Raw genomic sequence first — 11,661 nt, forward strand, 5'->3', positions numbered from 1 at the left:
TCTGGCTCCCCTGTTTTTATAAATCGTAATACCTATAAATATTTTTATAAGGCAGCAGGGGATCGGTTTTAAACTATACTGCTTATCTCTTATCTCCATGGGTCTGATCCACAACCAGTGTAGATCCATTTAGCTTTTTGTTAAAATGGACTTTTTTTTTTTTTAACTTTTGTTAAAAATGAGCTAGGATATAAAAAAAAAAAAGTCCCAAGATTCTATCATTAAAAATACAAAAAAATACCAATGTCCTTTCCGGACATTTAGTCAGCCAATCCTTATGAAATTTGGTATGTCGTAATATTTTGACAAAAAAAGCATTTTTGAAAAATCCGAACTCTCTTACTCTAACTCTATTTCTTATACATGTATTTATATAAGAGTAAATATTTTTTTGTACGTATGCAACCTGATATTTATCTTGCACATTTAAATTTGTTTACTTATTACATTAACTTAAGTTTATCAAAATTGAGTATAGTATTTTTATGCGTTTTAATCTTTTATTGATTATATGTTTTTTATATTTTTAATACTTACCCCATTTAACTAAAAAAAAATTCGGTTATTCATGCTCAAATATTTTTCATTTTTTTTAACTATTCACAAGTAACATAACTGGTCATTCTGTTAATTTTTGCATTAACATACCAAACAAAATTTTTGAATGTTTTAAAAGATTTTAAAATGAACTACCAATACGTAATCATACATAAACACGTCACGAAGATTTTTTTATGCGACCTAACCGACCTGCTCGTGGCTATCGAAGTACTGTAATGAACTGTCGTACATCAAAACTACAGTCATCGTAAACCTCTTTAAAGAAAAACTCAAGAGACGTTGAGCGAGCTTTCATAGAGTATCAAGGTGAAAATTCACTAAAACGTCTGTAAAAAGGAAAGCTCAGCTCTTTCCAAAGCAATAAAGTGTCCCAAAGCTTACTAGCGACAATGCTTTCGTTTCCAAAAGCATCCGCTTTTATAAAATGTGGCTTTATAAAAAAAACAGGGAATTTTAGAAAAAAATGTATTTAATTTCTTTTGAGACTTTTTAAGCGTGGGTACTTATTTTACTTCCAGTATTAACCCTACCTAGGAACGAAATTTCCCAATGTTTCCCAATTTCCAAAAAGGGACAAAACAGAGACCGTACATTTCAGAGATTTTTGTTAAAAAAAAATCAGAAATAAAAATTATTCTTGATATCTTGAAAATCAAGAATAAAAATTTGTTCATGACATAAACACGACGTGTTTTTTCGAACGTGTGCAAAATTATTCTTAGTTTAAAAATCAAAAATAAAAATTGTTCTTGATTTTTATAAAAAAAAAAAACTTTAAATCAAATCGAAACATTTCTTAAAAGAAACTGTATAAATAAAACTTCATAAATGCGTAAAAGAAACTGCATAAATAAGCAGAAATATATATTCTACAGACAAATACCTTTCATTTGGTGTATAAAACGTATATAAATTCCGAGCTCATACATTATATGGACTATGGACATCATATGAACATACATACATCATATGCCATACCGACCGATAGCACAGTGCGCCAGTGATTTGGAACTTTCGAAGAGACCTAGTAGGAATTGTTTATTAGGTCGAATATGGTACGAAACCGTGTTTGAAATATTTCTAACACCCTCAAAATCTTGATTTATTTTGAAAAAACGGGTTTTGGGACTTTTTTGGTCTTAAAAATTCCTTAACGAGTAATTTTAAGCGGATTTTAAAATTTCCGACTTTTTTTAATAGTTAAATGTTTTTGTCGTGTTTTTCGGACTTTGATGCCATTTTTTCGGTACAACCTCCAAAAAATGGTATCGTTTTTGATACATACTAATATTACCTCAATAATCCTGAAAAAAAGAGATCAATTTCATTAGGAAATTATGGAAATTGTTGAAGTTGTAATGCTTTTTCCAAAACAAGTCACTGCAATCCTGCTAGCGTTCCGGAGCAATAGTGTGCCCTTCCATTTCGCTTATTCTATCTTACACAGTATTACTCCGGAGCGTTAGTAAAATTGCACTGACTTCTTTTGGGAAAAGCGTGTTCTAATATTGTCTTCAGCAAAATTAAGAATGCGTTTGTTTTCAACTGGGCGCAAGATTCCCTTATTACAAGATACGTACTGCTTAGGATATTTTACTAAATTATAAAGTTTATACTATAAAGTGTAGAAAATTTCTATTTAATAAAACTTTAATTTGATCAACTTGTATTAGATCAGTAATAGTAACTTTTGTAGAATGTTTATTGATTAGGTTTTGTAAATCATTTGAATCTTAAATCGTGGTTATTCCAATGTGTGCTCTATGGTTGTTGAGTGAATTATGTCGATGGATCGTTTATTTGTTACAAAGTGAATAGTTCTATTGTTTTCTATAGCCGCAAGGAATATTAATTCAACCGTATTCTCAATACCTCTTACCGCTTAAAAGAAACCTAATTGTTTCAGATTTTATAGAGGGCTTATTATTGCAATATATTGTATTTGGTCGCCGATAAAAATTAATAAGTTCTAAAATCGCGGCTTGCACGTCTGCAATGGCTCTGGAGCAATTGGTTGAACAATGGAAATGTTTGGAAATTTGCCTACGCAAGTAAAAAAGTAGTTTTTGTCTGTCGAAAATATGTCAATGTGTATGATTTCACCTGTGTATGAGAAAATGGGTCTTGCTCCGAGAATCCTTTTCAGAGGGTGTCTATCGTATTTTGCCTTCTGGCATATTTTACAATTTGTGTTGGAATTTAGTCCAAAAATCAGATCGCAGTATTACAAGTGAAAAGACAAGAGTTGATTTTGTGGAAATTATATTAAAGACTCAAAGCAAACTTCATTATTTCGCAATATTCTATGTCAGAGGTCGGCACGGCCCTATCTCGGGGGCATAGGAAATTTCTCTGCCCGAGCTCTGCCACACACACACAGTATAGATGTGTGAAACGTCATGCTCACAGCCTACTTTCTGCAATGCGTTACTAACACTAATGCGGTAAAATCATGTCAATGTGTTGGGGTGCCGACCTCTGTTCTATGTATATGATAAAATTCAACACAAGGATGCCATATCAATTTATGCTTAACTTAGAGTTACCAGATTATCATTGTGTGTCTTACGTTAATTCGTAATTTCAATTATGAGGGTATAACCGTGACCGTGAGAAAGCTTCCTTTTCCGTAAACGGCGGAAAATACGAGTTTCGCCGATTGCCATTTGGGTTAAGGAATGCTGCCAGCATCTTCCAAAGAACCATCGACGACGTACTGCGAGAACAGATTGGCAAATTTTTCTACGTCTATGTCGATGATGTTATCGTCTTCTCAGAGGACGAAAACGCCCACATACGACACGTGGACTGGGTTCTAAAGAGCTTACACGACGCTAACATGAGAGTGTCAGCGCAGAAATCTTCTTAAAAAATAGCGGTAATTTTTTGGGGTTTGTAGTCACCAGCGAGGGGACCACGACAGACCCGGAAAAGATCAGAGCCCAAAAACGTTTTCGAAGTAAGATCATTCATGGGCTTGGCCGGCTATTATGGGTGCTTTATTAAAGATTTTGCATCAATAGCTGAGCCCATTTCGAACATTATAAAAGGGGAGCTTGGAAATGTCAGCAGACACAGATCCAGAAGCATCCAGGTACAGTTTACCGAGCCGCAACGGCAAGCTTTTGAAAAGCTACGTAACGTCCTGGCCTCTGAGGATGTCATCTTCAGGTACCCCGATTATAAAAAGGCGTTTGATCTAACGACAGATGCCTCAGCGTATGGCATTGGCGCGGTGCTTTCCCAAGAGGGGCGTCCCATCACTATGATCTCTAGGACCTTAAAGGACAGAGAAGTTAATTACGCTACCAACGAAAGGGAGCTGTTAGCTCCATAGTTTGGGCGCTAGAGAACCTGCGCCACTACCTTTATGGGGTCAAAGATTTAAACATCTAAACTGACCACCAACCGCTGACCTACGCGGTATCGGATTCCAATCCGAATACAAAAATTAAAAGATGGAAAGAACGCATCGACGAGTGTGGTGCCAAAGTCCATTACATGCCTGGCAAGGCCAACCTAGTTGCGGCTGCCCTCTCGAGGCAACAACTCAACGTTGTAGAAGAAGAAGCGCGGCCACAATTCACAGTGAGCTGTCGCTAACCCACACAATCCAATCCACGGACAAGCCCCTCAATTGCTTTCAAAACCAGATAATTCTGGAGGAAAATCGCAGCTTCGTTCTCTTTGGAAACAAGAGGCGGTAGAGTCATTGCTGGTGGAGCTCGCTGGAATTATTTATAAAGGCGTAAACGCCATTCATTGCGATCTGCATACGCTAGAAGTGATACAGGACAAACTAATTCGAAAATTCCCTGCCACCAAATTGTGGCACTGCAAAAACCGAGTAACGGACATTTTTCCGTTATTTCCTTACGTGCATCGACAAATTCTCGAAATTTGCCGTAGTCCAACCAGTTCCCTCTAGAACTATAGAGGACCCAGGGACCCATAGGAACTTGGCCCCAGGGCCAAGGTCGTATATTGCGACAACGAACCACCGTTGAACTCGCACACCATCGTGACCATGCTGGAAAACCATTTCGGCGTTAGCATCTCAAATGCTTCGCCCCTACACAGTGTCTCCAACGGACAAGTAAAGCGCTTCCACAGCACTTTGGTAGAGCTTGCTAGATGTCTTAAGATCGATAAAGGCATTAGCGATACCGTAGAGCTGATACTTCTGGCCACGGCCAGATATAACAAGTCGTTCCACTCGGTCATCGACAAGAGGCCGGCTGACGTGGTGCAGGCACAATCAGATGAGCCACAATATGAAATACAAGATAAAATTAAACTCGCCCAAGACAAGCTCCGGGACAGGGAAAACACTTCCCGCCAAATAAGAGTATTGGAGGTTGGCGAAAAAGTCCTAGTGAAGTCCAACAGACGCCTAGGCAACGAACTCTCACCGTTATGTGAAGAGAAAAGCGTTGAGGCGGACATGGGGACCACAGTCCTCATTAAGGGGACGGTGGTCCACAAAGGCAACCTTAGGTAGGCCGAGCGCGACCATGTTATCGCTCGCCTGATAATTTCTCTTTTTATTATCTTTTTCCTAGCCACCTAGCCATAAGTTTTGCGCCCTTTATTATTTTAAACATCCTTTGGTGGTGGGCTACCCAACTTCAACAAAATTCATAAAACATCCAAATTACAGGTTTTCAACAATATCCCTGATTTTCCTTTTGGTCAGAACATCGGCACGCGTCACGGACTATTCCAAATTCTGATATGGGAGGAATTCGCTTTTGTAAAGCACTCAGCAAATCTCTCGGAATATAGGCGCGTCATCGAAGAAACTAATGGGATGACCATTATGTTCCCGCAATCCCACATGCAGAAACTCCTAGTTGTTGATGTCGCCCACCTACGCGACATGCTCGACACTTTTAGCATCCATCATAGGGAAGCAAGAAGTTTAGACTTCTTAGGGACTGTGCTAAAGGTGGTGGCAGGAACGCCGGATGCAGAAGATTTTGAAATAATTAACTTTAATGAATTCCAATTTACGAATGCAAACAATAGGCAGGTTAATATTAACAACAAAGAACAAATTCAAATCAATGGAAATTCTATTAAACGTTTATTTGACAGACAATTCATTTGCTGCGTTCTCATCAACTTAACGACTCAAAGCAAACTACTTGTTCTATGTATTTGATGAAATTCAACACAAGGATGCCATATCAATTTATGCTTAACTTAGAGCTACCAGATTATCATTTTGTTTTTTATGTTAATTCGTAATTTCAAACACACCCTCTCAAAATGGTAATCTTAAATACTCATCAATCCTAATGATGAACTACATTCATTGTGCTTTCGGCCGCCTAGGCCTTTCATTAGAACATCTGCGGGCATATGCTCTGTCTGCATCTACTCCACAGAAATGTCGCCACTCTTATACATCTCCTGGATAAAGTGGTGCCGCACGTCTGTGTGTTTTGTGCGTGGATGGAACCCAAAACCTTTGATCAAGTGCTGAGTGCTTTGATTGTCATTGAAGGTTCTCACGCACTTACACCTTAGGCTAAACCTGTTTAAAAGAGCTTTCAATTATAAAGCCTCTATCACTGCCTCTACCATGGCTAAATACTCAGATTCTGTTCTTGATAGTGCGACAGTACGTACGCTTGCGCGCCTCCTAACTTATGGCGGCGACCGCCAATACAAATGCTTAACCGGAGTAGGAACGTCGATCTGTCAGGTTTCCTCCCCAATAAACGTCGACCACACCATATAGATCATCTCCCGTCTGCTTGAAGATCAGTCCAACCGTCTTTGTACCGCTTAGGTACCGAAGGATACGTTTTGCTGCTTTCCAGTGGTCGATCGTGTAACATGAGTTGAATTGACTCATAAAATTAACCGCATATGCTATATCTGATCGTGATGTAACTGCAAGAAACATTAAAGATCCAATTAAATTTTGATAAGGGTACCTTTTCATTTCGTCTCCGCTTGGATGCTCTGGTTTTGGCAATGTTGACTTTGATTCAATGGGTGATATCGCCGGTTTGCAATCACTCATTCCAAATCTCTTTAGTACAGCATTTATATACTTTTCTTGAGAAATGAAAACTTGACGCTTAGTTTTGTCCTGTTTGAATTCGATACCCAAGCACGCTTTCACTGCACCGAAATCCTTCATCTTAAATGCCTTGCTGAGATGTATCTTCATTTGCTATAGCCATACTGGATGATCTGAGGCGAGTAGTAAATCGTCCACGTAGATCGTGACTATTAGAAGTTTCTCGTTGTGTTGTTTAACAAATTAACATGGATCCTGCTCAGTGGGTTCTAGTCCAATTTCTTGTAGCTTCTTGTTGTTTTTTTTTTTTATTTTTTCGCGGTCTTTCAGAATTTGGAAATGGCTTGTACATCATTAAGAGCATCAGCTAGCATTCCTGTATTCATCATAAAGCTTAGAGGCCCAGACGACTGAGGGGCGCTCGAGAAACGATTTGTTAGTACATATTATGCTATTTGAAATTTGTTAAGCTAAGAGGAGTTAGTAAGATAGTTTAAAATTCTATATTTTAAATTAGAGGGACAGGAAAGAGATGTAAGCTTGCAATACAAATCCGGATTGCCGTAGTCCACATAGTACTCGCTTTAATAAGCACACTGGATCTTGAATTACTTCTTAGGCTTTTCGACACTCATTGGCTGCTTCCACGTACTCATATTCAGGACGTTGTTGTTTTTTAGATCCAATTGGGGTACCATATTTTAGCTTTTCCATTACATTTTTTTTTTTTTTTTTTTTTTTTTTTATAGCTTTGCTTTTATTTATTGAATCTACTCTTAATTTTGAGACTAACAATAAGTTGACGAATCTTAACATTAAAACTTAACTAACAGTATACTAAGACTGCATTCTGGTTGCGCGTCCCTCAGGTCGGTCGCTGGGTGGGTAAGTCATTGCGACGAAGGCGTGATTGGTTGCTCAACCTTGTTAGACCTCTCGCCAGGTGGTTAGGGTGCACCGATAGCTTGGTTAAGTACTTTACCTTCTGTTCTGCGATCGCTTTTTTGACTGGTAGAATGTTTAAGTCGCGGTGTATGTTTTCGTTGCGAACGTACCACGGTGCCCCGGTGATTGTTCTCAAGATCTTCGACTGAACTCTTTGAATTATGTCAATGTTGCTATTGCTGGCGTTCCCCCATAACTGGGAGCCGTACATCCATATAGGTTTTAGTACCGAGTTGTACAGCAGGACTTTATATTCAAGGCTAAGAGGTGACCGAGCGTTGATAAGCCAATGAAGACCGCTGGCTTTTAGCTTTAGGTGTGTTCTTTTGGCTTCAATGTGCCGGCGCCATGTGAGTCTTCTGTCGAGATGTACTCCTAGGTATGTTACTTCGTTTGCTTGTGGGAGTAGAGTGTTGTTTAATGTTATCGGCGGGAAGTTTTGCCTGTTCAGTGTGAACGTAACATGCTTGCATTTTAGTTCGTTCACTTAAGCTCGCCAATCTGACAGCCTTTTTTCGACATCGACCATTTGCAGAGCTAGCTGCGTATTTGCTTGAATCGGGCATTTTGAGCGGCTAAGGATAGCTGTGTCATTGGCAAACGTGGATGTTGTTAGACGTGTGCTTGTCGGGATATCTGCTGTGTAGAGGACATATAATATTGGCCCTAGCACGCTGCCTTGAGGAACTCCAGCTCCAACAGTGTAATCATCGGATATAGCGGTATTGCACCTCACGACAAATTTTCTGTCGTGAAGGTAAGACTCCAAAATCTTGTGGGTGCTTTAGGGGAGCATTGTCTTGATCTTGTACATTAGACCTTCCAGCCAGACTCTATCGAATGCTTGAGAGACATCTAAAAATATGGCAGTACAGTACTCTCGTTTTTCGAACGCGTTCCGAATTTCGGATGTTATCCGGTTGACCTGCTCAATTGTTCCATGCTTTTCACGAAACCCAAATTGGTGTGACGGGATTCCTTCCTGGATTCTCAGGTATGTGTTTATACGAGTTATTAGGCATTTTTCAAAGAGTTTAGATAGGCAAGAGAGTAGTCTTATAGGTCTATACGACGTGGGGATAGTGTGGTCTTTTCCGGCTTTGCTATCATTATTATAATTGACTTTTTCCATCTCACTGGAAAGTGGCCAAGTTTTGCGATGGCATTAAATAGCTGGGTGAGAGTGCAAACGGCACAGTATGGGAGCTCAATGATCATTTTGGGAGTTATGAGGTCGCAGCCCGGGGATTTTTTCGGATTCAGTTGTCGTTTGATGATGTTAACGATTTCGTTTGGGCGAAACTCAATCGGCTCATGATAAAGCTGGGGCTCATCTGATAGAGTCGGCAAAGTAAACGCATTGGTGGCAGGATTTGGTTGGAAGACATTTTTAAGGTGTTTGGCAAACGTACTGGCTCTGTCTGCGTCGCTGCGCGCCCACCCGCCTGTGGAATTTCTAATAGGCATCACGGTTTCTTTCGGTGAGCTCAGAATTGGGTGAGCTCTCCATAGTGAGTGTTTCGTATTGTTAGTTGACAATTGCTCTATGTAGCGGTGGTGGACATACGTTTTTTCTTGCTGTAGAGCTTGATCAAGTTGACGTGAGGCATGTTTGAAGCGTTGCTTAGCAGATGGCGATCTGTGACATTGCCATTCTCGACGTAAGCGTCGCTTTTCAAGGACGAGCTGTTCGATTTGTAGATTTGTCTTCTTTTGATTGCGTTGTGTGTTTATAATTTGAGGTGTTGAAACTCGAGCTGCAGAGACGAGTACAGACTCCAGCGAATTAACAAAACTGTCTACGTTGGCTTCGTCGCTGAGGTGAGGACTCAGCTCAATGTGTGAGCTGATGTATTTCCTGTACTTAACCCAATTGGTTTTATGTGAGGTCAGATTTGATGATTGATCCCATGTTCCTGGGTGTTGGAGTAGAGTAAAAAGGACAGGCGAGTGATCAGATGAAAGATCCGAAAGGCATTCGGCGCGTATCAGATTTTTAGGAATGTTTTTGGTAATCGCAAAGTCTATTAAATCGGGAAGTTTCTTTGGGTCTGCCGGCCAGTATGTTGGTGTGCCAGAAGAAGCGTAGTCTAGCTTGTTCTTAGCTTTGATAATTGCATTAAAGAGCTGCTTTCCTTTTGGGGTCACGAGACGAGTTTCCAGTGTGTGTGCTTGGCATTGTAGTCTCCTGCTGCTATGAAATGGTCTCCGAGTGAGTTGAAATTGATGTGGCCTGTAGGTAGTTTTTTGCAAATTTCGTGTGATAATGGTGCTGGATGCGGCTTCTGATTAAGATTGCAGTCCCGCCGTGTGCTTTACCATCTAGATGATTTGTTCCATAGAATGAATATCCTCGTAGTTGGAAATTGTATCTGTTTGTAAGATGTATTTTTAAAAGCAGCATTACGTCGATTTGATTGTCTAGTAGGAATTGCGCAGCTTGAGTTTATGCTGCGAAACCTTGTTTGCGTTCCACGTAGATATTCATAGGGAAGTCATTATTTGGATTGTTGTGAAACCACCATTTGTATTAGTAGATTTTGGTTTCGCATTAAATCTTGCATAGTTTGTTGTTGACTGGCTTTGTTGTAGACTGCATATCATATCTTCAAAGTTACTCTTTAGCTGCTCCGGCGGTTGATGCTGCTGAGCCGTGTTCGGTTCTTAGTGTGCTGATTGCGGCAGTGAGCTTTTTGAGGCTGGGGTAGCCAGTCCTGATTTTAAAGCTCTTGCGTATGTGACATTTTTGTCAGAGTTGATGGGTCCTAGTGAGGATTTGACTGCAGTCGAGAAGAAGACTTCAGGGTTTGACCTGGAGGCTATGAACTGATTATTTTGGGTGCGGGCAGTAAATCCCCTCTGGTGGATGCGACTTTTCAGCTCCTTATAAACTGGGCAACCTCTATAGTTAGCAGTGTGATTTTCACCGCAGTTGCCGCACTTTTTCGAGTTTTGGTCATCTTTGCTCGCTGGGCAGTGTGCGGAGTCATGAAGCTCACCACAAACTACACCTTGATAATACCTTGATATTTTGATAATACTCTGTAATTATCTTCAGACTTCGTTTGAACTTTTGTTTCCTGGATATTGCCCTTTACGAGTGGTATTATGTGAAAGTTGTCCTTGCCAATGAGCTCTATAATTTTGTTGACAAGAACGTTGGAACTTTTTTCTCGTATGTATATTGGCGGGGGCTTAGGCTTCCTTTTTTCGACTTCTGTAGATTCGGCGTCATCCTCATAGTCTGCCAAGATTTTAAAACGGTTTGAGTTCGTGGGCGTTTCTATTGCGGCTATGTTAGCATTGCCACGGGTTATTTTGCGTTGAGAGTTTAGGGGGCTCAGCTTCCTTTTGATTTGGATGTAGCGATCCATACCAGTCTGCACAGCCGGCTTAATATTTTCTTTGTTTTTGTTCTCTTTTTCGGGCAGCACAGCGGCTGAAGTATCAATGTTTGCTGATGACGTCGTTAAACGCGCTGTCGTTACAGTAGCGGTTGTTGTTGTTGTTACGTTTGACGTTGTCAAAGAGGTTGCGGTGCTAGTAACCGCGCTCTTTGGCTGCAGAGACATCGATGGTAGCGAGGGGGAGCAAGATCGCGCTCTCACGCTCTTTACGTTTAAGAATTCGGCCAAGTTTGGGGTAACTGACCGTATTTGGGATGAGCTTGCATTACTTTCCATAAACTTCCATAAACTCATTGAAGTTCTGTGGGATGTTCATGTATACTTTCTCTTCCAGCTCTCCGTTAAGGTATGCTGTGACCACGTCCATTTGAAGAATCTCCATATCAAATTCTGCTGATGAAGCAGCTAACAATCTCACGGACGTAAATCGCGCCACAGGCGAATACGTTTCATGAAAATCTTCTTCGGGCTTCTGCGCATGACCTTTTGCGACTAAGCGGGCCTTCTTCTTTCCTGATACGCTGCCGTCATCTGTTGTTTGGAAAACCATCTTGTTACCAATAACTTTGCGTTCCTTTGGTCGTTCATCAATTTGTCAGGTCTTGTTGAGAATTTGTGCCATGAAATCGTCTTCCATAGCTCTTATCCAGTTATCAGTATTGTCACTATTTTGTGTTTCTGTAATAGTCAAAGGCTGATAGGACTTGCGGGGTC

The 11,661-nt window shown here is 40.3% G+C and overlaps 1 protein-coding gene across 6 annotated transcripts in view; it reads right to left on the minus strand.

Moving 5' to 3' along the window:
- The window catches only part of dpr18 (defective proboscis extension response 18), a 338,738-nt gene extending 337,983 nt beyond the window's left edge, over window positions 1-755 (minus strand). For all 6 annotated transcript variants that reach the window (XM_043211392.2, XM_043211390.2, XM_070278540.1 and 3 more), the window contains exon 1: window positions 538-755. The gene's annotated coding sequence lies outside the window, so the exon portion shown is untranslated. The remainder of the gene's footprint in view (window positions 1-537) is intronic.
- Between the last annotated feature and the right edge of the window lie 10,906 nt (window positions 756-11,661).

Source organism: Drosophila bipectinata, chromosome XL, assembly GCF_030179905.1.
Source record: "Drosophila bipectinata strain 14024-0381.07 chromosome XL, DbipHiC1v2, whole genome shotgun sequence".
In the NCBI taxonomy this organism is placed as follows: domain Eukaryota; kingdom Metazoa; phylum Arthropoda; class Insecta; order Diptera; family Drosophilidae; genus Drosophila; species Drosophila bipectinata.